The sequence below is a fragment of the Sinocyclocheilus rhinocerous genome, unplaced genomic scaffold (assembly GCF_001515625.1).
Source record: "Sinocyclocheilus rhinocerous isolate Xijiao unplaced genomic scaffold, SAMN03320098_v1.1 scaffold4839, whole genome shotgun sequence".
Classification (NCBI taxonomy): domain Eukaryota; kingdom Metazoa; phylum Chordata; class Actinopteri; order Cypriniformes; family Cyprinidae; genus Sinocyclocheilus; species Sinocyclocheilus rhinocerous.
Genome location: NW_015666587.1, coordinates 21,620 through 48,246, shown reverse-complemented (window position 1 = coordinate 48,246; position 26,627 = coordinate 21,620). Strand labels below are relative to the sequence as shown.

Below are 26,627 nucleotides of genomic sequence, written 5' to 3'. Positions count from 1 at the left end.
CAGTGTATCTGTGTGTTTAAGGGAATTTAAATGTAAGACTTTTGTAGTGCATTTGAATTAAATCTAAAATGTATGTAAAAAAAAATATATATATATACCTTCCAACAAGACAATGACCCTAAGCACACAGCTAAAATAACGAAGGAGTGGCTTCTCAACAACTCTGTGACTGTTCTTGAATGGCCCGGCCAGAGCCCTGACTTAAACCCAATTGAGCATCTCTGGAGAGACCTAAAAATGGCTGTCCACCAACGTTTACCGTCCAACCTGACAGAACTGGAGAGGATTTGCAAGGAGGAATGGCAGAGGATCCCCAAATCCATGTGTGAAAAACTTGTTGCATCTTTCCTAAAAAGACTCATGGCTGTATTAGATCAAATGGGTGCTTCTACTAAATACTGAGCATTTTTCAGTTTTTCTTTTTTAATAAATCTGCAAAGATGTCAACAATTCTGTGTTTTTCTGTCAATATGGGGTGCTGTGTGTACATTAATGAGGAAAAAAAATTAACTTAAATGATTTTAGCAAATGGCTGCAATATAACAAAGAGTGAAAAATTTAAGGGGGTCTGAATACTTTCCGTACCCACTGTATATATATACATAAAAATGTATACCATACATTTATATACAGCTGTACTTTTCATGACCTTATATTTAAAAAAAATTAATTTCAATTTAATACATCACAGAACATCCAGAGTATTTTTTGTAAATCCCTGTTGCTTTTTATTACAACAATATAACATACTTTTTATGGTAATATGGTCATTTCATCTAATCTAATAATATTCAATCTTAACCTGCCACATGTTGAGGTTTCATAGGCCCTGCCTTCATCATGAACGGGTCCCCTCCCTCAAAGGCCATGATTGGGTCAGCAGGTTGGCCCTGCCCACTGTTTCCACTGCCACTGTGATTGGACAGCTTGATGATCTCCTCAAAGTCTGCTGCCTCTCCATTGGAGGACAGTCCATTCTGATGCTTAGTGGGCTGGACGCCATTAATGATGGGTGCCGCGTCCCAGGACACAGAGCTGAGGAGGAAACATGGGTATAATTCTCATCTTTTTGTCAGATAGCTAACAACAACAAAACATGCAAAACATCTCTTTGTACATTTCAAATCAGGCCTAATTGTACAACTTTACCTCGTTTTCACGTCTCCTTGTGATTGGTTAAAATTTGTCGCACCACTATGAAGAGTTTCTGAAGGATTTTTCTGAATTACTGCAAGACAAGAGAATAACAGCATTACATTTTTCATTTAAACTTAAATTTTAAATGTAATTTTACAATTTATTTTTAAGTGTAAAGCCTCGTACACACCGCGACGATTATCGTGCGCGCTTATCGCCAAAGTTTTTTCGACGCGTCTTTTGTGTTCATACCCAAGCGATTTTTGCAGGCGATGAGCCGAGTGAACGTGCAAATTCACTCCCTGACATTAGATGGCGCTTAATGAAAAACAGAAATACCCCGGTACACATCGAATCCTATTTGATCTGCAATTCCTCTCCATAACAACTCCCTCTTATCGAGATTTTTTCGTAGTCGCTGTCGCGTTTGTCATAAAGCCCTTTGTGTTGCGCGGCCCGTCAAACTAAAAAAAATGAGCCCGAGGTGTTTTTAAAAAAATGACGCTTTTACGCCTCGCGCTTTGCGCGTCGGTGTGCACACTCACATTGGCGCCCTTTGTTTAGTCACGAGGCGTTAAACGTTGGCGATAATCGCGCGCGATATTCGTCCCGGTGTGAACAAGCCTTAACATCGCATGCACACTACAAATCGATTTTTACCGCTGTCAGAGACTCTGCCGTTCTCTTGAGCTGGAGTCTTAACGTCTTTCTGCAAAGAAACAAATAAAGCAAGTTCATTTTCCTTTCTCTGTGTGTGTGAAATGAATTCAGACTCAATAAAAACACAGATGTGTCCCACCTGTCCTCCTGCATCACTCTTACGAGTCCTTTTCATGATTTCTTCCAGACGCTAGAAAGGTGAACACAGATGTTAGTCAACCCCACAGGAATGGAAATCACTTTAATGTCTCATGTGTTTCTCCTAGAAAACAATTATATTCTTTTTTTTCTCAGTAAATGCATTTGAGAGCCTCTTGTTTTACCTTCTTTCTCTCCAGACGCTCCTGTTCCTCCTTCTGGAAGTGTTTCTCTCTTTCTATCCTCTGTCTCTCTGCTTCCTCTCGGGCTTTGGAATCGGCCTCCTCTCGCTGGAAAAGACACATGAAACATCATTACCCATATATCCATTATACATCTCTAAATTACCCATAAGCCCTACGACATGACATCAAGAGCTGGTACTGAGGCAACATCAGTGTTTTTATTATTAACAAAAACTAAAACTAAAATTAAAACTGTTAAAATTTTTTTCAATAAATGTTGACTATACTAAAAGCTGAAATAAAATATAAATATTAGATGAAATATCCAAAATTAAGAAACTTTGAAATATTGCCATGGTAGCTAACAGAAATAAGCTGAAGTGTTAAAATTGCTTTAAAAAACTAAAACATAGAAGTATAAAAAACTAATAAAAAATGACAAAAAACACATAAATTATTAAAATGACAAACTAAATTAAAACGAACTCAAACTAAAATTTAAACTAAAATTAAAATGAAAACTGAAAAGAAATAAACAATAGATCAAATTAAACTTTAGTAATTTTTAAGTTGAAGCACTAAATTACTGGGAAAAAAATATACAGAAATATTTATAACAAATACAAAAATGACAAAAGCATAGCAAAATTACTTAAATTTTCAACTACAACTAAAATTAAAAATTAAAATTAAAAATATAAAAATAAAAGCTATTTCAAAATATTAATAAATACTTTAATAGTATATAAATAATACTAAAATAACATAATGATCACATCAATAGTTGGCCAAGTAATGAATTGAATTTAAGGCTGATATGTAAAAAATAAAAGGTCTGCAACTTCACTATTTTGAACGAACAGAATGTGTTTTAATTTCACTCCTCCACCACAAGGGGGAAGCAGCGGCCAAAAATGCCCTCTATTTGATTCATTTTAATATTCCTCGCCTAAACACAGCATCTTTCAACTGCATATCAGAAAATTATATGCATACTGAATCATAGGCATAAATGCACTGCAAAAATGCTTTAGTTTAATCCTATAAAGCCAGATGTGGCATCAAGTTCAATCTGTTTATGTATATCTGTGTCCTCCGTCACAGTTTAGATCTTGAGAAAATCCTTTTTGATGCTGCTCAGACACCACAGATGTGTTTTGTACGTCCAGAGAGCCACAGACAGACCCATTAGGCCTGTCCTGCATGATCAAATCAGACCAGAACACAAGGCTCTGTGTGAAGGGCTGCAGATGAGAGTCGCCCGGAGGCTCACGTGACGTCACAGATCTGAACCGCAGGAGACTCAAGCTAATGCCCTTTTGTCTGCCTGTGCCTCGGTCACCTTGATGCCATGAAGGTGTTTTGTATTAAAATGATTTTACTGAAGACAGATTTTTGAGTATGGATTTTAAAATATTTCGTTAGTAGGAGCAAAACGAAGCTGATGTGAGCAAATTTGTCGATTCTGAATCAATATTATACAACACAAATAAATGTATACTAAAACATATGCCACAAATATATCATTTAAATTAATATTATTTAAGCCACTGAAAGTGGATACTATCAGAAGCTTGGCAAGTTTGTCCTAATGGTCTGGATTACCCATGAAGCGCTGCTCACCTGTCTCCGCAGACGCAGGTTTTCCTCCTGCTCGGCTCGTGCTCTCTCCTGCGCCTCACTCTCCTCCTGCAGACGCTGCTGCTCTGCCATGAAGCGCGCCTCCTCTTCCCTGCGCCTCCTCTCCTCCTCCTCACGTCTGGCGTGCTCCTCACGCAGTGCTCTGAATGAAGATGAGGCAGTGTAAGCATCAAGAGAGTTACGACTAGTCACTCTCAGTCAACACCTCTAAATCTAAAAAAAAAAATTGTTTTATTACTTTAAAAAAACATTAACTGAAATGAAATATAACGTAAAAAAAGGTAAACTTATTTTATGTCAGCTAGCAACATTCCTCATGTTCATTTAGTTTCATGTAATGTACTAAAAACTAAAACTGAAATAATAAACTACAGTATAAAGATCATATTTCACAAATGATAATGATAAAACCACAACATTTACTAAAACTAAACTGTACAACAACTTTAACTAAAATTAAAATTTACAGAACAGAAAATATCAAACTAAAAACTAATTCAAAATATTAATAAATATCATAATAGTATTTCAATGATACTAAAATATCACTGCTCAGAGGGAACACCTATGGATTGTTTGAGTCGTCTGATGAATGTAAAAGTCAGTTTGATAAATTATTAAATCAAAATATAAATGCATATTTAATACTAATATATATTTATTATATTTAATGATTTATGTAATTATAATCAGTTCTAAAATATTTCATCTGCTAGAATTTGCAGAGTGCAGAGTCTCTATAAAATTATTTTTAAAACTCTTATCTGATAACCATAAACAACTGGAAAGGTCCTGGAAGTTTAAAAATGACAGAAACTCTGTAAACGAGATTTATTTACATACTTTTATAGTTTGTAGTTAATATTTTGAATTAGCTTTTATTTTATATTTTAATTTATTTTCATTTTCGTTTTAGTTTTAGAAATTTTGTTATGTGCTTTTGTCATTGTTGTTAGGGTTTTTTGTGTTACTATTTCTCAGAGGTGGGACCAAGTCATTGTGTTGCAAGTCACAAGTAAGTCTCGTGAGGACGACAGCGATGGTAAAATCATCTGCTCAAATTGAACCCTTTTAAGTTTCAAAAGGTAACGAAATATGCTTTATTTTGTTCTTCTGCAATTGTTCTTAAAATATCAAGAGAGTTTTTTTTGCTATTGCAGGCAGCGGTCACAGTGATGATGAGGCGAGCACCAGTGAAGTTTCTCAAGTTTCTCATCTAAAGTCTTTCCGAGTCACAGGGCTCAAGTCCAAGTCAAGTCTCGAGTCCTTGCTGTCAAAGTCTAAGTCGAGTCTCAAGTCTTCTTTAATTATGTCGAGTCGAGTCGCAAGTCATCAAATTTGGGACTCGAGTCCGAGTCGAGTCTCGAGTCAAGTGACTCGAGTCCACACCCCTGCTATTTCTTTTGTTTTAATTTTAGGTTTTTATTCGGTTTTCGTTTTCATTTCCAGTAAGTACAGTAATATTAGTGCTTCAAGAAACTTATTTCAGTCAGTTGCAATAGCAGCTAATTTTTCATATTTTTCAAATATCACATATTTCACATTTTTCAAATATACAATATTTTCAAATATTCAGATTTTATTTCGTTTCAGCTTTATTTCGATTAACAAAAATGTTATTAATACTTTTCGTTTTAGTTAACGATAATAACCCCGCTGTGATCATTTTAAATGTCAATCAAGCTGTTTCTTTCTAAGTGGGCAGTTCTTTGCAAAAGCTGGTCTATACAGTATGTTGGCTATGCAAGACTAAAGCAGTCTATAACCAACTAACCTGCTCTTCTGCTCCTGTTCTCGTCTCTCCTGCTCCTCCCTCTCTCTCTGCTCACGGGCCTGACGTCTCTTCTCTGCTAGCACACGGGCCGCCTCCTCGGGATCACTGGTCCCAGCTGAGGGCTTGGCAATCGGAGGGCCGGGCTCAGGAGAGAGTGATCGGGAAGTTGTGGCTGCCACATTGGCCGCCTCTGGTGTCTGAGGAGCTGCAGTGATTGGTGCAGAGGGAGTGAGGGGCGTGGCCGGAGCAGACGAGACGGTGATGTCAGGAACACTGAGGGCAGCTAAACAGAAAAAAACCCAGTAGAAAAGTCCATCAAGAAGAGTAAAAGCTTAGGTTTCATTTATACATATTAAAGCTGTAAAAGTCCTTGAAAACCATTGAGCTGTCACACTGATTTATCTGAAAGCAAACGCCTCTCTGCGCCTGTCGTCATGACGATCACACTCACTCTTTGTGTCCTTGGGAGGGTCAGCCTGACGGGGCTCCTTGGTTTCCACGGCGACAGCAGCAACGGCGGGGGGCTGCACGTGGACGGGAGTCTGAGCCCGTTTAGGCCGGGTCTTGGTAGAGGGCGACTCCTGGGCGTCGCAGGTGATGAAGCTCTGTTTTTAGCTTTGATATTTGGGCTAAAAAGAGACGAGAATTAAGAACACATCCCAGTATAAACCAAAACAAATTTGGTTTCAACACCAAAAAAAAAAGAAAGAAGGATTTTATTTAGTATTTTTGTCTTGATTTCAATTAGGCCTACATTATTTTGATATTTTAAGTTTTCAATTTAATTTCCTTTAAATTTTTTAGTAATTTATTTATGTGCTTTTGTACATTTTTTAAATAAATAATTAGTAAATAAATTAAATTATTTATTTATTTTAAATTTTACTATTTAGCTTTAACTTAAACTTATTTTAGTTAGTTGCCAAGGCAACATTTCTCATTTTCATTTAGCTTAGTTTAGTTTTATTTCGTCGTTTGTTTGTACTTAAGTGAGACTGAAAATATGACTTTAATTAGTACTTTTATCTTGATTTCCATTACATTATTTTCATATTTTCAGTTTTTAATTTAATTTAATTTGATTTTTTTTTGTAATTTTGTAATGTGCTTTTGTCCAAACTTTTTTAATATTATTGTTTAGTTTTTTTTTTTTCAGTTTTAGTTTAAATTCAGCTTAAGTTATTATTTAATTCTTTATTTATTTCCAATATAGATTTTCCACAAAAAATAAATAAATCAAGATTTACCTAACAATGAAAATGATTTAAGATATTTAGTCTTGCTTTCTTGAAAAAAATTAAAATTATGTGAGTTTAAGCTTAAACCAAGAAAAAATATCTGTATTTTTTTTCTCTCTTTGAATTAAGTTTATTTTTCTTAGCCCACTGACATGTATTTGTTCTTGTTTAAAGCATAAACTCACTTCACTAAATTTTTCAGAAAACAATACTTACTATACATTACTAACCCTAAGCTGAAAAATAATAGTGATGCTTGCCTTAGCAATAATGTGAATATTGTCACAGTGAGGAAACACAAATTATGCTGGAAAATTGGCGCCTGTTTAAGAAACAGTGTAAATAAGCAATCAGGCAAGACATGAACCTGCCATAATAAAGAGTACAACCTAACTGCTATAATGGTTAATTTATCACTTTTTCCACAAAGCAACTGAACACAAATGCCTGCAAAGAGCCAACAGCTTGCAAGAAACCCTGCTGAGTTGGATCAGAGCCTCTCTTTGGCTCATGAGCGCACAGTAATTTAACCTGATGCAGCTTAAAGAGCATGTGCTGTGTGTGTGTGTGTGTGTGTGTGTGAGAGAGAGAGAGTCACCTAGCTTCTGTTTTCGTTCTGGTTATGGATTGGGACGGTCTCTTCTTCTCCACTTTTTCTTTAGACAGAGCGCTTTTCTCCTTTTCATTCTCTCGTTCTTTGTCTTTCTTTTCTTTCTTCTTCTTCTCAAACTAAAAGTAAACAGCGATGGATCATTTCAAAGTCAAATCATGACAAACAGGATTTTTGGTTAAGTAATTTAAAAGTTAAATTAATGCTTTTATTCAGTAAGGACACAAATGGATCAAAAGTGACACTAAAGACATTTATATTGTTACAAAATATTTTCTCAATATTGCTCTTTTTACTATATAAAAACAATAAGAAATCAAACCACAAACTTTTGAACGGTAGTACATATTAGCATTATTAGAAGAATAATTCTGCTTTTGTGAGTGAGTTGTTGTGTGCATGTATTTACCGGTGTAGAGTTGCGTCTCAGCTGGCGTTGTGTGATATCAGGTGTGCTGGCTGAGACCCTCCAGCGTTCAGCGCTGTGCTGGTGAGGATGATGATGGGAGCAGGGCGTCAGAGGAGATACGGATGCAGAGCGGGAACACTGATCTGTATTCAGAATAAGAGATGTTTAGAGACACTCACTTGTTGTTGTTGTTGTTCAAAACACTACATGCTGAATTGAGATCATACACTACTGTTCAAAAGTTTGGGGTTGATCTTTTTTCATGTTTCTGAAGAAAAACTCTTATGCTCAGCAAGGCTGCATTTATTTGATCAAAAATACCATAAAAACAGCAATATTGTGAAATATTATTACAATTTTAAATAGCTGTTTTCTAATCTAAAAGATTTTAAAATACAATTGAATTCTGTGATGGCAAAGCTGAATTTTCTGCATCATTACTCCAGTCTTCAGTGTCACATGATCCTTCAGAAATCATTCTAATATGCCGATTTGCAGCTCAAGAAACGTTTCTTATTATTATCAGTGTTTAAAAAAATCGTACTAACCCCAAACGTTTGAACAGCATTGTACATTCAGATGATCTGTTATATTCAGAGCAGTCTTCTAGCATACTACTGTATTTTCAGTATGCAGTATGTATAATGTGAGCAAATGAGCATTATGTAAAATTGCTATAAGCATGAACAAAACAAAAAAAACAAAGCACCTTAAACAGGGTATAATATATTCCAATCTAATAAATGAACTACACATTTTATTATTCTAGACTCGCTTTTAAATTCAAGGCAGTTTTACACAAAACTGGATAAAAATACAAAATAAAATATTTCCAAAATGATAATTGGATATTGTATATATGCAAATACGAGGTCATGTGGCAGCAATGTAGCATCTTACTGTTCAAAATATATAATGAACATAAAAGTGCATTCGGTTTTCTCTCAATGAGGCCCGTTTATGATGTGTGTTTAACACATTACATGGGTGTGCATGCATTATGTGGTGAGTATAACCATTATCTTAAACTTATCTTAAATCTTAAACCATTATATTTAACTTAACATGTTAAATGTGTGTGATGTGTAACTCACGGGGGTCGCTGCTGTTCTGGAGGGTGGCGACGCTCCGGCTGCGAGCCAGAAAGGAAAGGGTGGGCGTCATCAATCTCTCCACGATGCGGCTCTCCCACGGGCTCAGATGCAAACTGCGGGCTGACACAAGAGGGCGCTGTTAGCATCGACACATGTGGACACATACCGCAGGTCACTCGACAAAGGGCCGAAGTAAGCGTTCATCCAATCGGCTGACTGCAATATCCAGTAACATGATGCCTGACCAATCAGAGCAGCTGTTACTGGAAGAAGAATCCTCAGGCCCTTCGTTGAGGACATGTTTGTGTACTTCTAATTCACATAACCTACACTATTGTGAATTATGATTGCTGTACTTATTTACACACACATTCACACACTTTATTTGCTTATTTGCTCATTGTAACTTCAAGGAAGTTGAAGTTTCAATTTAATTAGTGAATTTAACCAGTACTATTACTCATGCTGGTTAAATCAAGAATGCAGTAACTAAAGCATGTTAGACTTTGATGCTTTGTTGAACAAAGTTTGCTCTTTCTTAGCTCAGGAGATGTAATGGAGCTCTATTTTATGTTTCATTTAAGTATTTCTCTTAAAATTTCTTGTGACAACTAAAAATCACAAATGAGTCTATCACTGACATACATGTAGAGTACAGAGTGATAATTTATATATACTACCATTCAAAAGATTGGGCTCAGTAAGAAATGAACACTTTTATTCAGCAAGGACACATTTAAATTTGTAGCATTTACATTTTTAGCATTCATCTACAAAAGATTTCTGTTTCAAAGAATCTCGAAGAAAATCTAAAATCTAAAAATATGAATCAGTGTTTAACTGTTTTCAGCATTGATAATAATAAGAAATATTTCTTGAGCAGCAAATCAGCATATTATACTGATTTCTGAAGGATCATGTGACACTGAAGACTGGAGTAAGGATGCTGAAAATTCAGCTTTGCATCACAGAAATAAATTACTTTTTAAAATATATTCAAATAGAAAACAGTTATTTTAATGTGTAATAATATTTTACGGTCTTTGCTGTATTTTTGATCTAATAAATTCAGTCTTGATGAGCATAAGTGACGTCTTTCAAAAGCATTTAAAAAGCTGACCCCAAACTTCTAAACGGTGTAGATGGCAAGAAATATGATGAGACAGCTATGAGTTCATACTGAGATCTTTTGATCGCAAACTTTAGTATTCGTGGCAAGGCTGAACATAGTTTGAGACATTATTGAGATCTAGAGGAGACAAATCTGAGCATTTTGCTCTCCATTTGATCTCATTGCTTTAGATATTTTAGAGACTTCATTTATGAATTTTCTTTCCTATGAATGATTTAACTGCATGTCTAGACGAACAGCACTCTTATACCAGAATAAACGGCTCATGGGTTCAAAGACGGGTTAAAACTGGTTTTATTCTGGGAATTATGGGATGCTGTTTATTGTTAATAATCTGAGAGCACATTAAAATGAAGTCTGTGCTGTCACACAGATGACTGAATGACAGTTCTCTACAGACATGAGAAAAACAATTTATGTGACAAAGAAATGAATCTGTGGTCTCGGTTTTCTCCCATGCTCCTTTGCTACAAACACACATACACTCTCCCACTCAGGCACAAACAGGCACAAACACACTCTGGATGTCGTATTTGCAATCACACAACATTAAAACGATACTGTGTGTAAAAACAGACCCTTGTGCTCTTTGTAGCAACAAGGTGGTGCTCAGATCTGACACTTTAGCAACACAAGAAAATTTACAACACTTCGTGACGGCTGATCACTGGCTGTTGCTAGGCAACAGCTGTTTTTTTTTCTCCCCCACTGCGGCAAACTGTGCTGTTGCCTGAACTACTGTAACAGAAGGTTGATCACGATCTAGGATATAAACTCTTGCTTGGAAACAATCTTTATACTATATGTTCTAAAAACTGATACAGAATATGGTATTTCCAGGAAGCTCAAACCTCAAACAGTATAAGACATCAGTTAAAATATGTTTAACCCAAATATTATGTGTTTATATCTCAGCAAAAAGTGTACTTTGAGATGAGTGGTCATCTCTAATGACAGGAAAATAAGTACAGACCATGAGCTCCACAGTTACCATGCGGTGCACAATGCTGTTATTATGTTGATTTATACACATCTGCATAGCCACAGTTTTGCTGACTTATCATTGGTACGTTCTGCTGCATGTGGATGTCAGCATTCTAGAAAACCCATTATTTCCTCAGACAGGAAACTTAAAATAAGGCTATGTTCAGAATAACTAGCATACTGCTGCTATTTTTGCAGGTTCTAGTGTGTAAATTAGGGTTGGGCCGATAGACGATGCCATCGTCCATCGCCGATGGCTGACAGACATCACGATGTTGAGCCGGTGTACCGATGAAACATGCTACCTATCAGATTGTGCTACCCAAAATATATTTGCATTGTTTTAATGGTAGGTTTAGGGTAAGGGTAGGTGTGGACGGGTAGGTTTAGGGTAGGGGTAGGTATGGACATAAAAAAAGCCTCAAACCACATGAATATGATGCTGGTAGCACAATCTGATAGGTAGCATTTTTCGCTATCGATTTGTGCTACCTATCTTTTTAATGGGAGGTAGCACAATCTGAGCGGGTAGCACAAATCGTCAGAACACCGGCATCGTGATCTCAACCAATGTTGTCCTATCAGTCTTCTCTCCTTACTCTGTGTATGTGGTAAGTGAACTTTCATGTACTGTAATGTAACAGTCTACCGCTAGCAAGCGGCTAACCATGTCCCTTTAGTGGCTCCGTAGAACGTCTTATTTGTTTTCCGTGCATTTCTGCATACGGATTCACGCTTCGGGCACACCCCCTAACCCCGACCCCCGATGTCATCGTCCATCACGATGTTTCACTGTAGACATCGTCCGATGCCAATTTGGTAGACATCGCCCAACCCTAGTGTAAATTATGCATATAGAGTATAAGGATGGCATACTAACCTTTGCTGTGTAGAGTATATTAGAGAGAATACTAATAACTGTATCTCACAATGTAATGTGCTCAAACTGATTTTCCATTTCTATGATGAATCTTATGGTTTTTGACCTCTTGTCTTTAATTTGACAGACAAGAAAAATGTGGAAAATTACTTTTTATTTCCAATGACTGGACACCACTTGTGGAAATAAACATACACGTACTGTTAAAAATATGGCATACTCCTGTTTGAAGTGTTTAGCACTGCATAACACTAAACTGTACTATTTCACAAACTATTTAAAAAAATGGAGTGTAGTATACAGTGAGATTGGGAGCTGAGAATCAGTTCTTAAGCAGAATTACCAGCATTTGTTTAAAAAATAAAGGAACTGAATGATGTATAACATTTGGTAGCATTAATCGTACATGATTAGTTCTTTCATACTAAACACCTTACTTAAATATTCTGGCAGTGCTTTTGATTTGTTAGTGAGTTGTTTTTGAAACTTTTTTGTTTTTGTATATACACTACAGTTCAAAAGTTTCTGATCAGTAAGATTTTCATTTTTAAAAAGAAATTAAGAATTGTATACAGCAAGGATGCATTAAATTTATCAAAGTGACAGTAAAGAAATTTATAATGTTACAAAATATTTTTTATTTCAAATAAATGCTGTTCTTTTGAACTTTTTATTCATCAAAGAATTTTGAAAAAATATATCATAGTTTCAACAAAATTCTTAAGCAGCACAATATTATGGCATACTGAAAATTCAGCGTTACCATCATAGGAATAAATGACATTTTTCATTGTAAATAATATTTCAAAATATTACTGTTTTTACTGTATTTTTCATCAAATAAATGCAGCCTTGGTGAGCAGAAGAGACTTTCGAAAACATTTTAAAAATCATACTGACCCCAAAATTTTGAACAATAGTCTAGTTAGGACACATTATTGCACAAAACCCCCCTAAAAATAGCAAAAGAATCATTAAAAGAACTGCTAAGTGCTCAGAAAGTTTCCATCCTTAGCATACAGTTTATAATGAGCAGTATACAGTAAGCAGTATGCAAGTATTCCATTCTGAACATAGCCGGATACATTCCTCAACATCACTTATTTATATTAATAATTAATCAACCAATTAAAATGATCACATTGATCACATTAATGATTCATGATTAATGATCACATTAATGCAGCACATATTTTATTACATCTCCTAACTTAGTTATCAGTCCTTTGTTTTGTTATCACTGATCAACAATCAGCCTTTCAAATCACACACTTAAGGTAAAAACCAACCACCAGCACCACAAACCCACACCAAAGACTGAAAGTGATGACGGGAACACAAAAATAATAAAAAAAGCAAAGAAATAAAAAGAGATATTGCCACCACTTACTGGACCACAGATAAATAACCATTACAGACTATGAAGCAACAATGTGAGCACTGATCAAAAAGTGCACGGAAGAAGAGATTGACCACGATGCAACACAAAAACGAGGGGGTTGTGGGGTGGGGAAGTGAATAAGAAAGGTGTGAGAATGACCATCGATCACCAGGCACAGGCACAGGCAAGCAGGCCACCAGAAATGAGCAAATCAAAAGCAGTTCATGGGAAAACACAACTGAAGAACCAAAAACCAGACGAGGGTTTGGAGGGAGGGATTTTTGGAGGTGAAACGCGGGAGCCGCTCCGTTCTTACTTCTGCAGGGCGAGTTCCAGAGCGTGGCCGAGGACTTGGACAGCCTGTTGTTAATCACAGGCTCCGTCTGCCGCGGCAGGTTGACCGTGGAGGCCGAGCATCTGCCTGCAGAGCGCAACACAGAGAGCAGAGCGTTCATACTGACCCCGTGAGCGACGGCGGAAGAGAGCGCGATTCTGGTTTTCCCAAAGGAAGGGTCATGCAGACTTTCAGAGGGAGAGCTGGAGGAGGCGGGTCACTCTTACATCAACTTGTAATCATGTAGGATGATCGTACATTTAAGATGTACATTAAATTCCATGTAATGCTAACACCATTTTTAAAGGTACATGAACGCTGACCAGAACATTACCATTCAAAAGTTTCGGGTTTGATTTTCATGCCTCTTATGCTCACCAAGCCCGCATTTATTTAATCAAAAATGCAGTAAACACACTAAAATTGTGAAATATTATTACAATTCATACACATCCAGCACAGTTACTACAACACCAGACTAAAAAAAATTGGTTTTAAAGAATAAAAACATACAAAAACCAAAGAAAAACAAAAATAAACCATAGAAATGATGTTGATGCCAATGATTATCAAGTTTTTTGATGGCGAAACCATCGTAAGATGGTTTTCTTCCCTCACATTTTGATGACAAGATTAACTTAAAGCGGATCAACAAAATCATAACCAGAGGGTGACACCTATTACTCATCTACAGCAGTAAAATCTCACCGCTGAAAACATACTGACCGCTTTAACTCATCCGTATGGACACAGAACAAACTCTGCTGAAGTCAAATTCAATGTTGTGTCAACATAAGAAATTTCCAGGTTTATATCAGGTTCCCTTTACGTTCCTTAGTATAGTTTCAGAAGGTAATGATAACTCCAGTTCTTATTTTAAAGTTGTTTGAGGCTGTAAAGTTTGACTAATGACACTTACTCTCTCTGCGGGAGGTCTGGTTCAAGCCGCCAGCCCATGACCACCTCTGCTGACGGATCTCAGCCCACGTTTTTTTGGTTGACCTCTTTATGGCGGATTTGTACCTCTCCTGCAGAAAAAAAGACAATCACAAGACCACTTGTGGTTCATTTTTTATCTTAATAAGATTCTGAATCACTTATATTAATGGAACAGGAATTCACTTAGTAGTTAATTTGTAGTTCATCAGATTTTAACTATAAACACAATTCATTTGACAATCAGAAAGCCTCACAACCCTTTTCATCTTCATTTTTAGTAGTATATGCTACTGTTCAAAAATTTGTGGTCAGTTAGATTTTTTGATGTTTTTGAAATAAGTCTCTTATGCTCACAAAGTCTGCATTTATTTGATCAAAAATACAGTAAAACAGTAATATTATTACAAAAATATTACAATTTAAAATGCCTGTTTTCTATTTTAATATATCGCCGTCACGTAAAGCATCATTACTCCAGTCTTCAGAGTCACATGATCCTTCAGAAATCATTCTAATATGCTGATTTGCAGCTCAAGAAACATTTCGTATTATTATCAGTGTTGAAAACAGTTGTGGTGCTTGACCAATTTAATGCATCCTTGTTGAATATAAGTATAATTTTCTTAAAAATAAATAAAATTATAAATAAAATAAAGTCTTAATATAAATATTAAATCTTACTGACCTCAAACTTTTGAATGAATATTATGAATATTTTATGAATATTGCTTTATAATTTGAAACTTAACGGGTTAGTTCACCCAAAAATTTGGACTGATGCATGCAACACCCGCTGAGTGCAATGATAGAGCTCGGAATAGCCAGGACAATTTTTTATCTAACTCCGACTGGATTCGTCTGGAAGTAGAAAGTCATATACACCTAGGATGGCTCGGGGGCGAGTAAAACACAGCCTAATTTTCATTTTTGGGTGAACTAACCCTTTAACAAGCTTTTTGTGAAAAGTTTAGCTTGAAAATTATTTATGCATTGAATCTTTATAATATTTTGTCATGCTGTCTCAAGGAACATTATGTTTGCAGCTAGTTTGTCCTCCTACATCCCTCATTTTCTGAGCACACGGCGTCTCCACACCTTATTCTTCTCTAGTTTCTGTCTCTGTTTTTCCTCCAGTAGAGCTCGTCGTTTCTCTGCCTTCAGTCGCTGTTCCTCTAACTTCCTTCTGCGCTCCTCCAACTGGCTCTCGCGCAAACGCTGTGCCTTCTCCTCCTTCTCCAACCACTGAGCTTTCTTGGCCGCTGAGAGGAACAGAGAGAGTTTTTGAGTGATGCTGCCTGCTATATCTTATGACATTTTCTGTCAGAATTCTCAATTACATTTCATCTAAAAAGAATCATTCACCCAAAAAGGAAAATTTGCTGAAATATTCTCACCCTCAGGGCATCCAAGATGTAGATGAGTTTTTTTTTTTCTTCATCAGAACAGATTTCATCAGACATATTTTTTTAGAACTCTTTTGGACTGTTTTCACTTGTAAACAGAGTTTGATTTTGTGCATATTTCTCTCCTGATTCAGATTAGACAACTTTTTCACTTGAGAAAGCAATATTTTGGATAGAGGACGCAATATTTTAGCAACAGTTAGACGTTAAAAACATCTTAACAAACACGCAGCTTTTCTCTACAGAAGATGTTGGTGGACTGGAGTCGTGTGGATTACTTGTGCATTATTGTGATGTTTTTATCAGCTGTTTGGACTCTCATTCTGACGGCACCCATTCACTGCACAGGATCCATTGGTGACCAACTGATGTAACACTAAATTTCTCCAAATCTGTTCTGATGAAGAAACAAACTCCTCTACATCTTGGATGACATGAGGGTGAGTAAATGTTTCAGCCAATTTTCATTTCTGACTACTGAAATATTTGTTTAAGTGTCTTTCCTCATATGTTACTCTTAAAATTCCTTCTGAGCATTGAGATCTTTTCTGAAAACCTCAAGGAGATGCGAAATAGCTGAGGTCTTTTTCTCAAACATTTGAAAAGCAGGAAACTTCAGAAAAAGTCTCAATTTAGCAAAAATCTCATTACTATCTGGCAGAAATAAATGAAATATTAAAAATATCTCATGTGAATCTATAATCAGAACTGACTGTTTTACATTCATTAAACATTAATAATTGCACACCCAGCTGTTGATTTACTTTCCACTGAGAACTGGATTTTTATATTTATAAAATCCATTGCTTAAGGAAAACAAAACTGCTAATAAAACAGCATTTTTCTCTCATGTGGGTTCAGTCGTTTCACTTCAATAACAATTAAAAACCAATCAAAGCTCTTTATTTTAAACCCCAAGCACGCTGTGCGGCAGCTGGATGCATTCTGCTCACAGGCCCGATTTAAGGAACACACGAGACATCACACTGTGGAATTTCCTGTTTTTCAGTCCTTCAACCATAACCAAATCTACACACACACACAGCAGTCCAGATGGGATATGAGTTGAGGAATACCAACACAAAGGAAGTGCTTCCATTCACAGCATTGCTTTAGATCCATGTGTGGCAACCATCTGTATTTACTTTACCCTGTTTCATTTCAAAGGCACATCTGCTTTACTGCACAGGAAATGCAGTGACTCAATAATGAGATGAGCTGTGACTCAGATAAAATCTTGTTTGAGTATTTGAGAAGCACTGAAGTTCACTGAACACAAATTAGGCAAAAAATCTGAACAGAGAAAATGTGGCTGTACTGTGTTGATTCATATCTTTTTAGACCATTTAAGTAAAAGGGAGAAGTACAATGTGGTAGCAAATTGCTACCATGGTGTGTTTTGAAAAATCTGAACATATATATGGTGAATATGTTCACGTATGTACATGTGTGTGTGTGTGTGTGTGTGTGTAAAAGGAAATGCTGTGAACATGTAATTTGTAATGACATATTTTGAACTGAATTGCATTGAGAATATGTATATATATTCTAAACATATATAAAATATTTATTTTTAATTATATAGCTTTTTTACTACATACAATTAGGACATTTCAGTTTCACAAATTCATTTTTAGCTTTTTGAGTATTAAATACTCTATTATGTTGCCTTTATATTGCTTTCTTACTACATAAAATATAACAAAATTTCAGATTCATGACTTCACTTTTAACATGATCTTAAATAGTCTCTTATGTAGACTATTTAAAACTGTGTAGCAGGCATGTAGTTTGTGCACTGAGGAAGTCACTTATGTGTAATTCTGACTTTCTCTAAATCCAATTACATAAAACCCTTCAACCCTTTATAAATTATATAACAATTCTGTTTTTTATCCTTCAAAGTAAGATGATCTCAGCCTTCATTTTACACCACTGGTCTTAGCTGCAGTGAACCTTTTAGCTTTTTGAGTATTAAATACTCTATTATGTTGCCTTTATATTGCTTTCTTACTACATAAAATATAACAAAATTTCAGATTCATGACTTCACTTTTAACATGATCTTAAATAGTCTCTTATGTAGACTATTTAAAACTGTGTAGCAGGCATGTAGTTTGTGCACTGAGGAAGTCACTTATGTGTAATTCTGACTTTCTCTAAATCCAATTACATAAAACCCTTCAACCCTTTATAAATTATATAACAATTCTGTTTTATATCCTTCAAAGTAAGATGATCTCAGCCTTCACTTTTCACCACTGGTCTTAGCTGCAGTGAACCGCTAGTGAGCTAAACAGCGCTTGCTAATCCTATTAGTTTCATACAATATGCTATATGACAGAGCGACTGTGCTGAAAAATAGATTTTATACTCAATGCAATTCAGTGTAGCAGCAATCCGGCTCTAAGCCAGGCTTCGTTCTAACAGCTAAGCCAGGTTTAGGTCTTTGTTTCATTTTTAGCTTTTTGAGTATTAAATACTCTATTATGTTGCCTTTATATTGCTTTCTTACTACATAAAATATAACAAAATTTCAGATTCATGACTTCACTTTTAACATGATCTTAAATAGTCTCTTATGTAGACTATTTAAAACTGTGTAGCAGGCATGTAGTTTGTGCACTGAGGAAGTCACTTATGTGTAATTCTGACTTTCTCTAAATCCAATTACATAAAACCCTTCAACCCTTTATAAATTATATAACAATTCTGTTTTTTATCCTTCAAAGTAAGATGATCTCAGCCTTCATTTTACACCACTGGTCTTAGCTGCAGTGAACCGCTAGTGAGCTAAACAGCGCTTGCTAATCCTATTAGTTTCATACAATATGCTATATGACAGTTCGACTGTGCTGAAAAATAGATTTTATACTCAATGCAGTTCAGTGTAGCAGCAATCCGGCTCTAAACCAGGCTTCGTTCTAACAGCTAAGCCAGGTTTAGGTCTTTGTATACACAGCATTTGTCAAGATATTTTGTCCCAAGCTACAATAAACCCTTTATGTAAAGTCTACTGCTGTGGGGCAAGGCTGGACTTGTCGAACCGATAAACAGCTGGACAGCCAGAAATTGTGGTTTATCTGCGTCTCTACAGCTGAAAGTGAGCTGATAACCAAGCAGGCTAATCATGCTAATGGCAAACGTAATTAAAGCTAATCTGAGAGAAGCATGGCTAAATGAACTGTAATGACGGCACATTTTTCACCCTGTGCCTGCAGGGATCTATCAGATAGTTAACAGTGGGGAACATGAGACACGTGCATTGATTTATGAAGCCTGGTGCACATGGAAATGATAAAATATGCATGTATTTCATAATCATTTATAGCATGGGACGGCCTGCATTCTTGCAGTACTGTAATATATGTAAAAAAAAATGTTTGTTTGTTTTTTATTTGCATTATATTAATCACAGAAAACCAGTGGGGGGGAAAAAAACGAATTTGCACAAGGAAGCAAAGTAAAAGTTTCAGTTCATTTAAAATAATATTCCTTAATCATGATGGTTTATGACATTGTGGATAAAGAAATACTAAGTCAAACTGGACACAACAAAAGGAGAAAAACAAAAGGACTCAAAGAGTAAAGGACATGAAATAAATGGAAACGATCCACTTAATCAAATTATTGATCGCATGGCGTATCTTACCTTGCTCCTGGGTTCGCTGTTCTGCAGCAGTAAACACAAATCACAAGCACATCTGTCAGTCACATCAGTTTGTACCGTTAAATGATGCTGCTGACTTCACAGAAATGTGTCTCGTTGAACATCATTAGAAACCAGTTGGCCTTGTATTGGCAGTTAAAGTTTGATTACCTAATTACACATGAGAATAGTATATAATTGGGTTAATTATTATTTGGCCTCACGCTGACTCTTTAGTCCCAGTAGCTTTAACTGTGTGTATATATATTGAGATATACTTCAGTCACTACTAGATAAATGTTTTGTGTGGCATAAGCATATCATTATCTCTACAGGGCTGAACGTGTCCTGGGACAGAAGCTGTGTTTATGAAGTCTCACCCAAATATTTGGCGCGTTCCTCTCGCCTCTTTTTGGCCTGTTTCTGCCGTTGCTCAGAACTCATCCCATCTGTTGAGGAAAAAGCAGATAATGCTTTAAAATGTACTTTTCATATCTTTAAAATTACCCTAAAATTGACATTGGCATAAGTATGTCATTTGCAAATAAAATACTATGCAAAAGAATGAAATGCAAATGAAATACCAACATTTCAGTAGTCGATACCAATACCATTGATATCCTAAATGATATTTAGAGGAAAAACCTCTTTATTCAAAAAGTTTAATATTAATACAAATATTAACAAAAGCAATGGCATAGAAAAACATTTATTTGGAAAATACATACATTTGAAAAATATATATATTTGTAACTTTCTGAATGTTTTCTAGGCTTCTAGGGACATTTATCTGGGATGTTCATATAATTTATTTTTAAATATTATTTCTGTTTTATATATATATATATATATATATATATATATATATATACATATACACACACACACACACACACATATATATATATATAACCTTTTTGTATTTATGTTTATTTCACTGATAAATTGGCATATTTTCGCGGATTAATCGGCTTGGCTGATATGTATCTTTATCATTTTTGTGCAGTAGTCTTAAAGGTACAGTAGCTAAAACAGCCTCTAAAATTCTAACGAACAGAGAGAGAATGGAAAAAAATTACGATATTCTAACTAAACTTTTGGAGGGAAAGATTTGTAAAATGCTACAAAAAGTGTAAAGTATGGTGCTTTTAATCTGATGAGAGCTGGCTGACCCGGTAGGTAAGACATACACTCTTAAAAATAAAGGTGCTTCACGATGCCATAGAAGAACCTTTTTGTCTAAATGGTTCCATAAAGAACCTTTAACATCTGAAGAACCTTTCTGTTTCACAAAAGGTTCTTTGTGGCGAAAGAAGGTTCTTCAGATTATAAAAAGGTAAGAAAGAGATGGTTCTTTAAAGAACCTTTGACTGAATGGTTCTTTGTGGAACCAAAAATGGTTCTTCTATGGCATCGCTTGAAGAACCTTTTGAAGCACCTTTATTTTTAAGAGTGTATGCTGAGTAATTTGTCTCTCAAGCTACTTCTCTCCTTCATTTCTCTTCCCTGACAAATTAGAGGCTTGTAACTGACATTCTCCATTTTCTTCTCAGCCTCAGCAGTGTATTGATTCAATCAAGATAAGTGTGACTCCAGCTCTTTAACTGCAGAGGTGCTTTAACCCACGGCATTGAAGAGAAATGTGGTGAGTCAGATATTATTCTGATCATACAGTCACATGTAAAGGATGCTCATTCAATTAAGACACATGCATCAGTGTTTCATCTATCCATTCTTCTCGTTAAGCATGTCCTCCTTGTAATGCATTATACATGCAACGCTTTCTCAGCTAATCAAACTGTTGCCATGGCAACCGGTCTGCCCCGTGCCCACTATCAAAAGGACTTGACTAAGCCTTATACACTCGAGACTGTTCGAGAACACTCAGCAAACCTTCCCCAAACACATACACAGCCCAAGGTTCGGCTGATGCTTTGATACACAGCCATGCCGGGTTTTATTATATTGATTTATTTACTACATATCAGATGGATGGATGGATGGATGGATGGATAGATAGATAGATAGATAGATAGATAGATAGCTGCTGTGGTAGTTGCTAGGTGGCTGAGGACTTGACTAAGCCTTATACACTCGAGACTGTTCGAGAACACTCAGCAAACCTTCCCCAAACACATACACAGCCCAAGGTTCGGCTGATGCTTTGATACACAGCCATGCCGGGTTTTATTATATTGATTTATTTATTACATATCAGATGGATGGATGGATGGATGGATGGATAGATAGATAGATAGATAGATAGATAGCTGCTGTGGTTTTCTTCTTCAATATAATAAAAATGTATATAGACAAAACTGATATTCAACACCTGAAAGCGTGAATTGTGGTGTACTGTACCTTTTTTTGCCAGTGGGTTGGGGATGGATCCAGGTGTGCTGGGTCTCGGGTCTGATTTGATTGGTTCTGTTTTTGAGGGAGGGTCTGTTATGAGGGAAGAGTCTGTGACTGTTGTGTCGTCAGCTTTCAGGATCTCACTGTCCAATTCATTCTCTTTCTGAAGCGTGCCGCTCGTCCCTGGAGGAGATGTGAGAACTGGAGGAGTGAGAGAAACGAAAAAGAGAAAGAGATAAAAAGAACATAAATTTACATTAAGGACATAAAGCAGAATTTTCAAATTAGAATCATACTTTGAAAACTAACCAAAGATTTACCAGGGTAAGAGTAAATTGATAGTAATAAAATACTATATATAATACTGGTAATTTGGCACTAACCACTATCATAATTGATGAACATTGCAACACTGACACAGTTATTGAACTGAACTGCAACACTGAGCTAAATTGAGCTGAATAATGACACTATTGACTTCTGTAGCGCTTATTTATATGTATGCATATATGTATGTATTTATTTTTTGGCTGAAAAGGTTGATGTGGGGCAAAATGTATAATTTTGCGACTGTATTAAGGTTTTTGTTAATGTTGTGGAATACACAAACAAACAAGCTGATAGCTTTATAATCTGCAAAACACTAATCACAAAAATAACAATGTTAAAACTATGGTTACCATGGTCAATTTTTGCATGGGATATACATTAACCACCCTCATGATTTCAAGTATCATTCCCTGGCAACTCCAGCATCATTTCAAGGACTCGTGTGCATCAACACAGAATCTCCAGGACTGTTAATTCAGTAATTTGTATGCTCCAGCATGCAATATCAGGTTTTCACCTAGTGAAAAATGGATTGGATTTAGTGGCTTCTGAAGGATTAGTCGAATGCTATACTGCAGAAATCCATGACTGCTGCCCTTCAGATGAGTTTGGATAATGATCATGGCATGAATCTAATTAGATAACAGGATCAGTAGTGACTGCTCATTTAACAGCTGACTAAATATGTTTATTCTCTTCTCATCAGATGCAGAAAAGAGCTTCAGACGCATTGAAGGTCTGCTTGAGCAGCGAGACCCTTTGGAGAGACAAAATGAAGAGCAATTAAAAGACGGGTGGCTTCAAGCCAACAGCTTCATCTCGGCTTCAAACAGACGCTGCTCAGCAGAGAGTTGAAAATTGGCAAAAAGTCATTTTCATCTGTAACAAATGCAGCTAAACGATAGCTATATGAAGAAACCATTTGCAAAAGCATTAAGTGTTTCTGAATCACATCAAACTGATCAAAGTCAATTATCTATAGTGACACCAAAATTATAGCCTATATTAGGGTTTTCCAACCTGAGGTTTATGAGGGAACTGCAGGCAGTTGATTAGTTGAATACACATTTAAGTTTTTACTATTTGCATCTGTAGATTTCAGTTACAATATATTTTTTCTCATGTACTGTGTTTTGTTAGCATCGATATTTCGAAGGTTTTTATAGAAGAGTTTGTTCAAATATCATTTGCCTGATCAATAATATTTTATTCTTAAAACATTAGTTGAAATGTTATTTATTTATTTTCTGGAAATTGATTTATGAAGTGAGAGAGAGAGAGTAACAAGAATTCCAAACCTGCCTTTATCCAATGTTCAGATTTCTCTTCTGGAAATTTATACAAATTTAGAATATTGCCTCATTTACACGTTTAAACAACATTTAAAAAAACGTCTAATACAACACAATTGTCAAATAAAAATAAATATAGTCAATCAATTTCAACTTAAAAGATATGGATCAGTGTTATTTTAGTATCATTAAAGGAACACTCCACTATTTTTTTAAATAGGCTCATTTTCCAACTCCCCTAGAGTTAAACAGTTGAGTTTTACCGTTTTCGAATCCATTTAGCCGATCTCCGGGTCTGGCGGTAGCACTTTTAGCTGTGATAATGATGATATTACGCAATGATTTAGCAATGATATTACGCAGCGCCTGAAAATAGGCTTATTGTATATATATATATATGTCTGTGTGTGTGTGTCTTAATAATATGTCTTTTATAAATGCATTAATTTTCATTTCAGTTTTAGTTATTTTAATACATCAAGTCAAACTAACTTAAAATGAGAAATGTTGCCTTTAACTAAAATAAAAACGTTTTTTATACTTTATTTTAATTTAACATTTATATTATTTTAAGTAACAATTTTTTATGTTAATTTTACGTTATGTTACTTTTTTTGTTAACTATAACAACCCTGATATGCACTAGACACTGAACAATTGTAGATTCAGACTAATGATACATGCATCGTAAAAACTTTGAAAAAGAAAATGTAAAATAAGAGTTTGTTTATAGACTACTGAAAAATTGGCCGCTGACCTTGTGTCAATCATAACTATTGCGTCACACCAAGTTTAAAGCTAATGTTGAACAGCTGACCTCTGACCTCACAGAGTAAACATGAGGTCAGCGTGGGTCAAAACATCCTGTTTTGATTAGAGGGCATGTCTGTGTTTCTCCAGTTGTTTGAGGTCGATGAAGATTCTGTCTTTGAATGTGCAGCTGTCGTCTTCTTAGGGCCGACCTCATGACAGAAAGACAAATGCTTGACTGCCTACCGACACTATTGCTGTTTAGAAGTGCAAAGAGACAATCACTGAATTTGCTACTGTAAATAACTCAGGGAAAACCATATGGCAGTAAATAAAGTTCACTGTTAGCAATTCAATTCTGAGCTCTTTTTAGAGGGAGTCAAGTTCCCATGTTCGGTCTGTAAAGGTTAGCAGCAGGCCAATGTCTCACCGCTGAGACCAACGGGATAAACTGTCTGTGTTAACAAAGAAATGCCATCTGTCCCGGGTAAAACAGAAGTGTGCCATTTTTCTTCTGCTTAGAAACAGATACGTTCACACTAATCTTCAGATGCTAAATTACTCTAATTTGGAGATGGAATTAATTAGTTCTTCACAGAAGCAATTAGGCTGTTACATAAAGCATGTTAAACGTGAGATACCACAAGCAGACACTGATTTGTTATCAGAACAATACGGCAAATTTAGGACGTAGATTTAATGTATCGGGAAATCTTTCAGGTCACCCACTGACCGCCAAAGTCAAAAGTTCAAACGTCAAATCTTGCACATGGAAACAAGTGCAAACTCTGTAATTATGAATTCCAATGATGCGTTAACTGCATTGAGACCTGCTAGACCAAATCAATACCAAAGTTTTGTGAGTTTGAAAGAGAAAGAAAAACATTGCATGTGATCCAGGGATGAGACGATGTTTGGGCAAAGAGATAAAAACAGCAGTAAAACCCGAGACGAAAACATAAAAAGGGTTTAGGACATGTCCAGGCAGATCATCTGAGACGCAGCAAGGGAAAACCTCACTACAAGGAAGAGAGGTCTGGCATTTCGGGTAAAAAAAAAAAAGAGAGAGAAAGAAAGATCTTCCTGACAGGCTTTGTGCTGTTATAGAGAAAAAGGCCAGGAGGAATCTTCATCCTGATGATTTGGTTCATGCAGGCAGTTCTATAGCCACAGCAGAGGGCATCGCTCAGCACATCGGGATGAGACGATGTTTGGGCAAAGAGATAAAAACAGCAGTAAAACCCGAGACGAAAACATAAAAAGGGTTTAGGACATGTCCAGGCAGATCATCTGAGACGCAGCAAGGGAAAACCTCACTACAAGGAAGAGAGGTCTGGCATTTCGGGTAAAAAAAAAAAAAAAAGAGAGAAAGAAAGATCTTCCTGACAGGCTTTGTGCTGTTATAGAGAAAAAGGCCAGGAGGAATCTTCATCCTGATGATTTGGTTCATGCAGGCAGTTCTATAGCCACAGCAGAGGGCATCGCAGCTTCAGCACATCTGACCGCAGTCAGCTAAACATGCAGACACCTGGGTTTGAGTATAAAAGTTCACGTGACGGGCTCCTCACCACAGACACAGATCTGTCAGGTCCATTGCAGCCGGATCGAGTTTCTAGCTACCAGTAAAAATAGACCCCACAGTCCCTCATCAGCCATAAAAGGAGATGAAACTCATAAAGGTTGTAATAAAAAAATAAATAAAAACACACACACATATATATATATATATATATATATATATATAAGACAAGAAATGCAATGAGACAAAACTAGATCTTTACATTTTCTGACATGCAAAATGTACTAACTACCACGAAAGGGTGTTGTGGGTGGTTGCCAGGGTGTTGCTATGCAAAAACTACAACTATAAAATAATAGTGAAATAATGTTGAAATTAAATAAGATATAAATATTAGATTAAAAACCTAAACGAAACTTAGAAATCATGCTGACCTAAAAAGTAATATTGAAAAAAAAAAAAAATGGTTAGGTGACAGGGTCATTATCGCTAACTAAAACTAAAACGATTAAAAACATTGATTAATTAATTAACATTGTTAATTAAGCTGAAATAAAATAAATAAATAAATAAAATATAAATATTAGATAAAAACTTACTCTAATTAGCTGAAATTAAAAAACAAAAATGAGTAATATAAATATAGTAATATAAAAAACGAATAAACAAATGACAAATGTAACATAGTATAAAGAAATATAATATAAATATTTTATTACAACCGTAATAATTTCATTACAATTTTAACAATTACAATATTCTAATTTTTAGTAATTTTGTTATGTGCTATTCG

General features: G+C 35.7%; 1 pseudogene; it reads right to left on the bottom strand.

Annotated features, from left to right (window-relative positions):
- Positions 1-802: 802 nt before the first annotated feature.
- The window catches only part of LOC107732930 (MAP7 domain-containing protein 1-like), a 38,429-nt pseudogene continuing 12,604 nt past the window's right edge, over positions 803-26,627 (bottom strand).